General features: G+C 39.4%; 1 pseudogene; it reads left to right on the forward strand.

Moving 5' to 3' along the window:
• The first annotated feature begins 7,079 nt into the window (after nucleotides 1–7,079).
• Nucleotides 7,080–8,032, forward strand: LOC133055166 (vomeronasal type-1 receptor 4-like; annotated as a pseudogene).
• The last annotated feature ends 2,042 nt before the right edge of the window (nucleotides 8,033–10,074 follow it).

Below are 10,074 nucleotides of genomic sequence, written 5' to 3' on the forward strand. Positions count from 1 at the left end.
CTATTATAAACTATTGGCTCTATTCCCTGTGCTGTAAAGTATGTTCTTGTAGTTTATTTATTTTATACATAGTAGTGTGTACTTCTGAATCTTTACTCTGTCTTGCCCCTTCCCACTTTGTCTCCCCACTGGTAAACACTAGCTTATTTTCTATGTGCAACAGTCTTTTTCTACTCCATTATTTTCATCCATTTGTACTAGTTTTAGATTGCATACGTCAAGTGATAATATACAGTATTTGTCTTTCTCTGTCTTAATTCACTAAACAGAATGATATCCAGGTCCATCTATGTTAGAAGCAGCAAAACTTTATTCTTAAGGGGTGAGAAATATTCCATTTTGTGTGTGTGTGTGTGTGTGTGTGTGTGTGTGTGTGTGTACTGAATTCATTAGTTAGTTTTCTGGTGGATACTTTGGGGTTTTCTATATAAAGTATCATTTCTCTATAGTAGTGACAGTGTTGTTTCTTCTTTTAGGTGTTGGATGTCTCTTATTATATTTTTTTCCAAATGTTGTGGCCAGGACCTCCACACTGTTAAACCAGAGTGGCAAGAGTGAGCATCCTTCTCTAGGGCCTGATTTTAGAGAAAAGAGCTTTCAGATATCCACCTCTGGATTTGTCATAAATGGCCTTTATTATGTTGAGATGTATTTTCTCTATGCCCATTTTTCTGAGAGTATTTACCATGAATTCATGCTAAATTTTGTCAATGCTTTTTCTACATCTACTGACACAATCTTGTGTTTCTCTTCCTTTTTTTTAATGTGGTGTATCACGTGGACTGATTTGTGGATTTTTAACCATCCTTGCATCTCTGGAAAAATGCTATGTGATAATCATTTATGATACCCTTTATAGATTGTTGAATTCTGTCTGCTAATATTTTCTTGAAAACTTTCTCAACCATATTCATCAAGAAGTTATCTGTGGGCCAAATGTAATTAGTTCAGTTCAGTTGCTCAGTCACATCCAACTCCTTGTGGGCCCACGGACTGCAGCATGCCAGGCTTCCCTGTCCAGCACCAACTGCCGGAGCTTGCTCAAACTCATGTCCATCAAGTCAGTGATGCCATCCAAGCATCTCATCCTGTCGTCTCCTTCTGCCTTCAATCCTTCGCAGCATCAGAGTCTTTTCCAATGAGTCCATTCTTCATCAAGTGTCCAATGTATTGGTGCTTCAGCTTCAGCATCAGGCCTTCTGGTGAATATTCAGGACTGATTTCCATTAGGAATGACTGGTCTAATCTCCATGCAGTTAAAGGGACTCTCAAGAGTCCTCTCCAACACCACAGTCCATAAGTATCAATTCTTCTGCGCTCTGTTTTTTGTGGTCCAACTCTCACATTCATACATTACAGGAAAAACCATATCCTTGACTAGATGGACTGTTGTCAGCAAAGTAATATCTCTGCTTTTTAATATGCTATCTAAGTTGATCATAACTTTTCTTCAAAGGAGCAAGCATTTTTTAATTTCATGGCTGCATGACCATCTGCAGTGATTTTGGAGACCAAGGAAATAAATTCTGTCACTGTTTCCATTGTTTCCCCATCTATTTTACATGAAATCATAGGACCAGATGCCATGATCTTTGTGTTTCAAATCTTGAGTTTTAAGCCAGTTTTTTCACTCTCGTCTTTCACATTCATGCAGAGGTTCTGTAGTTACTCTTCACTTTCTGCCATAAGGGTGGTGTCATCTGCATATCTGAAGTTGCTGACATTTCTCCTGGCAATCTTGATACCAGCTTGTGCTTCATCCAGCCTGGCATTTCGCATGATGTACTCCGCATATAAGTTAAATAAGCAGAGCAACAATATACAGCCTTGACGTACTCCTTTCCCAATTTGGAACCAGTCCATGGTTCCATGTCCATTCTAACAGTTCTTGACCTGCATGCAGATTTCACAGCAGGCAGTTCAGGTGGTCTGGTACTCTTATCTCTTGAATAATTTTCCACAGTTTATTGCAATCCACACAAAGGCTTTGTTGTAGCCAATAAGGCATAAGTAGATGTTTTTCTAGAACTATCTTGCTCTTTTGATGATCCAGTGGATGTTGGTAATTTGATCTCTAGCTCCTCTGCCTTTTCTAAATCCAGCTTGTACATCTGGAAGTTCTGGGTTCACATACTGTTGAAGCTTGGCTTGGAGAATTTTGATCATTACTTTGCTAGCATGTGAAATGAGTGCAATCGTGTGGTAGTTTGAACACTCTTTGGCATTGTCTTTCTTTGGGATTGGAATGAAAACAGACCTTTTCCAGTCCTGTGGCCTTGCTGAGTTTTCCAAATTTGCTGGCGTATTGAGTGCAACATGTTCACAGCGTCATCTTTTACGACTTGAAATAGTGATAAGTTGTTGCTGAATGATAAGACCCCAGGATTCTTGGCCTCCAGAGGAGATTAATTCAATCCAGGGCCAGAGATGAGGCTGGATCACTCAGAGCTTTTGTGTAATAAGTTTTATTAAAGTATAAAGGAGATAGAGAAAGCTTCTGACACAGGCATCAGAAGGGGGCAGAAATAGTACCCCCCTACTAGTCTTCAGCTGGATGTTATATAGTCACTAGCAGTCTTTTAGTGAAAAGAAAGGAATGTCTTAAAACTCAGAATGGCACCAGGCCCCTCATCCATAAACTGCATTTTGTGATAATCTTGGCACCAGATAATTCATCCCAGGCCATAAAAGGATTGACTTGAATCTTGTAGAAGGGCAGATTACCATACAAAGAGTTTTATTTACATAGATTAGGGGAACAATATCTGAGTATAACATACTGGTTTGTCAAGTAGGTTCTGAGCCACTTGCGGATTGAAGACAGAGTCTGGGGTACATTAACATAGCTTGAGACAAACATTTCCATAAGAAAAATGTATTGGTTGACTCAAGGTTTGAGAATAGTTAGTTTCAGGTGAAACCAGGTGTCATGGCACACAGCATTTTAAGAGAAACTGCCTTTTAAATTTTTATAGAGAAGGAAAAAAATATCACCAGGATGTTTCCTCCTACCTCTTAAGAGAGATTAAAAATGTCTGGCACTTGCAGCCTATTTCCTCCATTTGGAGACCCCTGGCCTTCCTGCCTGTTACCCTCTCAATAGCTCATCTGGAATTCCATTACCTCCACTAGCTTTCTTGCTTCTGATGCTTCTTAAGGCCCATTTGACTTCAGACTCCAGGATGTCTGGCTCTAGGTGAGTGTGAGTGATTACACCATCATGGTTATCTGGGTCATGAGATTTTTTTGTATAGTCTTCTGTGTATTCTTGCCACCTCTTCTTAATATCTTCTGCTTCTGTTAGGTCCATACCATTTCTGTCCTTTACTGTGCCCATCTCTGCATGAAATGTTCCCTCGGTATCTCCAATTTTCTTGAAGAGATATCTAGCCTTTCTCACTCTATTGGTTTCCTCTATTTCTTTGCATTGGTAGCTGAGGAAGGCTTTTTATCTCTCCTTGTTATTCCCTGGAAGTCTGCATTCAGATGGGTATATCTGTGCTTTTCTCCTTTTCCTTTCTCATCCCTTTTTTTCTCAGCTAATTGTAAGGCCTCCTTAGACAACTATTTGTCTTTTTGCATTTCATTTTCTTGGGGGTGGTCTTGAACACTCTCTACTGTACAATGTCACCAACCTCTGTCCACAGTTCTTCAGGCACTCTGTCTATCAGATCTAATCACTTGAACCTGTTTGCCACTTCCACTGTATAATTGTAACGGATTTGATTGAGGTCATACCTGAATGGTTAGTGGTTTCCACTACTTTCTTCAATTTCAGTCTGAATTTGGCAATAAGGGGTTCATGACCTGAACCACAGTCAGCTCCTGGTCTTGTTTTGCTGACTGTATAGAGCCTCTCCATCTTTGGCTGCAAAGAATATAATCAATCTGATTTTGGTGTTGACCATCTGGTGATGTCCATCTGGTGTAGAGTTGTCTCTTGTGTTGTTGAAAGTGGGTGTTTGCTATAACCAGTGTGTTCTCTTGGCAAAACTCTTGTTAGCCTTTGCCCTGCTTCATTCTGTACACCAAGGCAAAAGTTGCCTGTTACTCCAGGTATCTCTTGATTTCCTACCCTTGTATTCCAGTCCCCTATGATAAAAAGGACATCTTTTTTGGTGTTAGTTCTAGAAGGTCTTGTAGGTCTTCATTGAACCATTCAACTTGAGCTTCCTCAGCATTGATGGTTGGGGCATTGACCTGGATTACTGTGATATTGAATGCTTTGCCTTGGAAACGAACAGAGATCATTCTGTCATTTTTGAGATTACACCCAAATACTGCGCTTTGGAATCTTTTGTTAACTATGAGGGTTACTCCATTTCTTCTAAGAGATTCTTGCACATAGTAGTACATATAATGGTCAACTGAATTAAATTCGCCTGTTCCAGCCCATTTTAGTTCACTGACTCCTAAAATGTCAATGTTCACTCCTCCCATCTCCTATTTGACCACTTCCAGTGTACCTTGATTCATGGATCTAACATTCCAGGTTCCTATGCAATATTGTTCTTTGCAGCATCGTACTTTACTTCCATCACCAGTCACATCCACAGCTGGGCATTGTTTTCACTTTGGCTCCGTCTCTTCGTTCTTTATCGAGTTATTTCTTCTCACTCTTCTCTGGGAGCTGGATAGCCTCATGTAAATCCGTGAAGTCAAATCACACCCTCACACCATACACAAAAATAAACTCCACATGGCTCCAAGAGTTAAATAGAGGACATGACACCATAAAACTGCTAGAAGAGAACATAGGCAACACTTTCTGTGACATAAATTGCAGGATCACCCTTGGAAGTCCCAGGATCAAACAGACAGACTCTTACAGTTTCTATTACATTTAGGTTTGCCTTCATATACAACAGCCTGGGAGGTTTAAACATAGATAGTTTTCCCAGTTTTTCACAGTTCTGGACGCTAGAAGTACATGATCAAGTTATCAGTGTGTTTGCTTTTTGTGAAGCCTCCTACTTGCATTTCAGATTTTCTTTTAATTTTGCACTGATGCACTGAGTTTTAGTGGCATATTGTTTCCTCTCCAGGATGCTCCTGAATTAAGTACTTGATAAAATAATCGAGCCATCAGATCTACGTGCTTTTATTTATAACTGTTTTCAAACCCTCACTCTTTTTTCTATTTATTTCTTCTGCACCCAATTCTTTTCACAGGGTTCAATAAAAATAAAGTATATTTCCTACAAAATTTCCATAAGAGTTGGCATTGAATTATGAAAATGTGTCTAAATTGATATAAGTTGTGCCGGTGGTTCCTATCATGAGTTCTTGATGACGTTCCTCCTTTTCCTTTTGTCTCTTCAAATATACATCCCAGGTATTTTGTCTCATTCCATTTCTTTACCAATACTTTCATTGACGGTTCCATTCAATGGGTGAAGGTGAGGAAAGTACTAGTATTAGGGCAGAGACTCATCTCAGGGAAGTGAAGAATCCAGAGGGACGCACATGGTTTGTGTCAATCCCTAATGTGTGTGAGTTCGGCATTTCTTCCTCATGAGACCATCCCCTTCAGGGATCATGGAAAAGAAATTGCCTGTCAAGTACAGCCAGTTGTCTCCTAAGGCTGCTAAATAGAAACTTGTAATTGTTTCCAGTAATTAACAACTGAGAGAAAAGTTTCCAGAAATGTTCTCAGCTCCCAAGCCTGCACTCCCATTGCTGTTGCAGGTGAAATGATAATTGCAGTTTTGACGGGAGGGGAGGGGAGGACAGCGTCTCAAACCCATTTATCAGGATCTGACTGCCTCCCTCCCACACACATACTGGGTATAATGACCATCCCACCGAGCCCTTGTCCTGGCAGCTGGAAGGTATGTTCGTTGTACTTTCCTCTGAGCAGCAGAGTCTGTGAGAGAAAGGCATATCAAAATTCTGGGTAAGTGATCACATCAGAAACTGACACCAACACCAATTTGTTGACATTCTAGCAAATCTAATACATCAGTTTATGAGAGACATGAGAATCCATGCTTTACAAGTGCCAAATTTTGCCTCTGTGTCTTGTATGTTAATGTCAACTGCAAATATTAATTCATTACTAATATATTCACTGGGCTCAGACAATAGCATACGGATTCAGTGTATGATTGGACAATAATAGTTTTGTTTTGTCTTAAACTATTTTATCACATGCTAGTGTTTTATGCCCTAATGTTTATTGCCTACATATGATTATTCAAACATTTCTATAATACATGTTTTTTTAGTTGTGTTTCTGTCACGGGAACAAAAGAGTCTTTCTGTTGCCATCCTCACAGTGCATCATTCTCATTCATGACATTGCCTCGTCCTGAGGCAGGCTCCTGCTGTATTCTACTGCCAGCAGTGATGTTCATGTGTTAAGATGCTAAGACTTTATTCATAATATGTGGTTCCATAGAATAAAGATTTACACATAAATGGAATCATGTTAATTGAAAATCTAAAAATACCACAGGTCTACAAACAGAAATGTTGTGAAATTATAATCAAATATAGATCTGGTTTATTATATGCCTGCAACTAACTAGCTGTTTGACATGGCTAGTGATCAGTGCACTCTCTTTTTTTGTTTTGGCCATGCATCGAAGTTCAGGAGATCTTGGATCCTGGACCAGGGATTTAACCTGGACCCTCTGCGATGGAAGGCAGAGTCTTAATCATTTAAGCACCTGGGGGGTTCCTCAAACCACTGTCTTGAGCAGCCCAATGGGATTCAGTTCTCACTCTGCACTAAGAAGCAGGTTTGGCAAATACTTAACCTGTCTGGGGGTAGGTTACACTCCTCTGTATAACTAAGGTCCCTTCTGTTCCTGCCTAATAAATTTGTGAAGAATGAAGATGTGATCACATAAGTATCTTCAGTGATTAATTTAACATATTAGTTCTCCTTAAATGTTATATATGGAACCCTTTAAAGGCTGCTGGTAAGAGAAACACAAGAAGCAAATATTTCCAAGTGGGGACTATTGCTAAGTGGAGAATACTGGATTTCAGTTGACACGATGCATGTAGCCCACACCTCATATTCCCATGCGGACATTCTAACTCACAAGTAGCAGTGACTGTGAACTGAGAGGATGGCCGTCATCTTTTTCGTAATAGGCATGATCATCTTAACACGGACTGTGGTTGGGCTCCTGGGGAATTTCTCACTCCTTTGCAGTTATATCATCCTTCACTTCATGGGTTACAGGTTAAGGTCCACAGACTTGATCCTTAAGCACCTGATTGTGGCCAACTCCTTGGTCCTCCTCTCTAAAGGGGTCCCACACACAGTGGCAGTGTTTGGGTGGAAGCAGATCCACAGTGATTTTGGCTGCAAACTTCTCTTCCTTCTGCACAGAGTGGGGAGGGGAGTGCCCATCGGTAGCATCTGCCTCTCGAGTGTCTTTCAGGTGATCACGATCAGTCCCTGGAACTCCAGGTGGGCAGCGCTGAAAGTAACAGCTTCTAAGTACACCGTTCCCTCTATCTTCCTGTGTTGGATCCTGCAAATGCTGGTAAATGTCATTTTTCCTATTTATATAACTGGCAAATGGAGTGACAATAACATCACAGAGGAAAGAGATTATGGTTGCTGTTCTACTATTCTTACTGACCAGAAGAATAGAAAAACCAGAGACGCCTCGTATGCAGCATTGCTGTCGTTCCCTGATGTTTTATGTTTGGGGCTCACGCCTGGGCCGGCGGCTCCATGGTTCTCATCCTGTACAGACATAAGCAGCAGGTCCAGCAGATTTGTAGAACCAACGCCTCCTCCAGATCTTCCCCTGAGTCCAGAGCTACTGAAACCATCCTTCTCCTGGGGAGCACCTTTGTCTACTTTTCTACTCTTTCCTCCATCTTTCAAATTCTTCTGGCTCTTTTTGATCAGTCCAGCTGGTTCCTTGTGAACATGACTGTAATCATAGCAGCATGCTTCCCAGCTGTCAGCCCCTTTCTGCTCATGAGCTGTGACTTCACTGTATGCAGGCTTTACTTTGACTGGATGAGAAATACAGAATCCTTTACTATTATGAGAAATCTGTGACTTGGCTATTTTTCCACAATGTACAAGTGACTGTTTATTCACCTCAGAGACATAACTAAAATTTTGAATCTCAAGAGAATACTAAAAAGGACATGCTGAGCATCTTATTCCGAATAAACAGTTGTAACAGAATTGTCATGACATATAGTTATCTTGTAAAGAATTGTGTGCTTGAAGATTTTCTAATATTTTCAGAAAAGGGGTTCAGAATTTATACAATAATAAACACGTCTTGAAACCACCTTCATATTATTTACTATTCAAATGTGTAATTTTCAATCTACAGCAGATGTCTCACTGAAATTAAATCGACATGAACTATAGAGCAAGGTTTGCGTGAACATGGATTAGCATTGGGATAGTCCTTAATGAAAGACAAGTTAATGACCTCACAGAATAAAGAGTGGTCTGCTGTGGAGTTAGAGTTTAAACTCAGTCTCCAGCTGTAGAGACTTTGGGAGCCAGTGATGAGTTTTATCGATAACATGCCTAGAGACACGGCAGTATTTATTGGAAATATTGTTTTATATGGAAATTAGTACATTTAACTATTTTCATGTAGCAATGACCAGATTGAAGTGAAGTGCAGCACAAGGAGCACAAAAAGAATGCTCCAATAAAAATGCTAGCAAAACAACAAAAATGTATGTTTCAGCTGATTGTTTAAATTAAAATGCATTTGATATATAACACAGTTTAACATATACAAGCTGGTGATATACTTGTATATTGTAACATGATTGCTATTGTACACATAATTAGCACCTCAATTACAAAATATATATCCTTTTTTTCATCATTTTTAAGAATTTGTTCATTTTTTAATTGAAGGATAATTGCTTTACAGAATTGTGTTGTTTTCTGCCACATATCAACATGATAAAATATGTATCCTTTTAAATTTAACTTTTCTATCAAATCCAGTTGATTTACAGTATTAGTATTGCAAATGCATCATAGTGAGTCAATGTTTACATAGATTCTAAATTCTGAAACCTTACCATATCTCATTCCACCCTCTTTTTCTCTCCCCACTGGTAACCACTAGTTTCTTCTCTGTATATCAGAGTTCATTTCTGTTTGGTTCCATTCATTAATTTTTTATATATTTTAGGTACCACAAATAAGTGATGGTATACAGTATTTGTCTTTGCCTTATTTCACTAAGCATAAGACCTTCTGGTCTATTCATGTTGTTGTAAATGGAAAATTTAATTCATTTTTGTGTGCGTGCCTGCTCAATTGTGTCTGACCCCTTGTGACCCAATGGGCTAAGCCCATCAGTCTCCTCTGTCCATGAGATTTCCCAGGCAAGATTACTGGAGTGGGCTGTCATTTCCTTATTCATGGGATCTGCATGACCCAGGGAACAAACCCATGTCTCCTTGGATTCTTTGCCACTGAACCACCTGACTGTTATACCAGTGTGTGTGTGTGTGTGTGTGTGTGTGTGTGTGTGTGTGTGTTTATAAAACACCTTTAACCACTCACCTGTTAATGAATTAGTATTTTCATTTTCTTTGGGTGTATACTCAGGTGTATAATTGCTACATCACATGGTAGTTCTTTTTTAGGTTTTTGAGGCACTCCATACTGTTTTCCATAAGTGGCTGCACCGATTTCCATTCCCTTCCACAGTGTACTAGAGTTTTCCTTTCTCCACATCCTCACCAGCGTTTGTTATTTGTGGTCTCTTTGATGATATCTATTCTGATGGGTGTTAAGTGTGGTTTTGACTTGCATTTCTCTAATGAATAACAATGTTGAGTATCTTTTCATGTGCCTGAGGGCCATCTGTACATCTTCTTTGAAATAATCTTTAGTCAGGTTTTCTACCCGTTTTATATCATGTTTTCTTTTTAAGACTGTGTTGCATGAGGTGTGTATACTTTTGGGATATGAACTTATCAGTCATATTCTTGGAAAATAATTTCTCTAATTCAATAGGTTATCTTATCCTTTTGTCCGTGGCTTTCTTTGATGTGCAAAGGTTTTAAATTTAATTAAGTCTCATTTGTTTATTTTTGCTTTTGTTACCTTCA

The sequence above is a fragment of the Dama dama genome, chromosome 4, assembly GCF_033118175.1.
Source record: "Dama dama isolate Ldn47 chromosome 4, ASM3311817v1, whole genome shotgun sequence".
NCBI classification, from domain to species: Eukaryota; Metazoa; Chordata; class Mammalia; order Artiodactyla; family Cervidae; genus Dama; species Dama dama.